Genomic DNA, 437 nt, shown 5'->3' on the forward strand with positions numbered 1-437 from the left:
TTCACCCTAAGTAGCATTTGCTCCTAATTTCATTTTTATTTCTTGTTTTGAAGACCGAAAACCTGGAATAAGATGTGCATTCACCTATTGAATTTGCCTTTCCGGCGCAGCGCCTCGGGAGCGTCCCTCATAAACTCCCATTCGAAGGCGCTTTGTCCCCCCACCCCCAGCGTCACCCCCTCTGGTAGGTTGACAGGTGCCCGAGCCCGCCGACCTCGGAACAAAAGCATCACCCCGAAATTCTCCCCGTTTCTTTCGGAAAGCTGGCGCTCCTGTAGATAGTTTTCCTGCACCTGGCCTGTCAGAAAACCGCGCAGGGAGCGTGAGAAAGTGCGCTCGTACGCGAGAAAGGGAGAGGAAGACAGAGAACTGGGTTCCCGGCGTCCCAGCGCCCAGTCCAGCCAGTCCGCGTCCCGGTCCGGGGAGGGTGGGGGCCG

The sequence above is a fragment of the Condylura cristata genome, unplaced genomic scaffold, assembly GCF_000260355.1.
Source record: "Condylura cristata isolate star-nosed mole 26May11 unplaced genomic scaffold, ConCri1.0 scaffold00030, whole genome shotgun sequence".
NCBI lineage: Eukaryota > Metazoa > Chordata > Mammalia > Eulipotyphla > Talpidae > Condylura > Condylura cristata.